The sequence below is a fragment of the Myotis brandtii genome, unplaced genomic scaffold (genome assembly GCF_000412655.1).
Source record: "Myotis brandtii unplaced genomic scaffold, ASM41265v1 scaffold1408, whole genome shotgun sequence".
In the NCBI taxonomy this organism is placed as follows: Eukaryota; Metazoa; Chordata; class Mammalia; order Chiroptera; family Vespertilionidae; genus Myotis; species Myotis brandtii.
In genome coordinates this window covers 697,638-697,961 of record NW_005355029.1, presented here as the reverse complement: position 1 = coordinate 697,961, position 324 = coordinate 697,638, and positions in this window count along the sequence as shown.

The following is a 324-nucleotide window of genomic DNA, read 5'->3' as shown; positions in this document are numbered from 1 at the left end:
CAGGGGCTTCCAGAGGCAGCAGGTCCCCTCGTCCTGGAGGCCCCGAGCCACCCCTTCCCGAGAAGCACAGCTGTCACCCACTGTGGGTGCAGGGCTGGCTCTAGCGTTCAGGGTGGTGGGGGTCCCTGGAACCCCAGGCTGGGGGTCTGGTCAGCAGCCCCCCACACCCTCAGGGCTCTGTGGTCCATGTGCCCCCAGCATGCGGGCGCCCCGCCAGGGGTCATGGTGGGGCTCTGGTTGGTGAGGGGCCAGGCCTCTTAGGGTCCCACCAGCCCCCGATGGCCCCTCAGGCAGCTCTTAGCTTTCCAGTCGCCATGTCCCCTC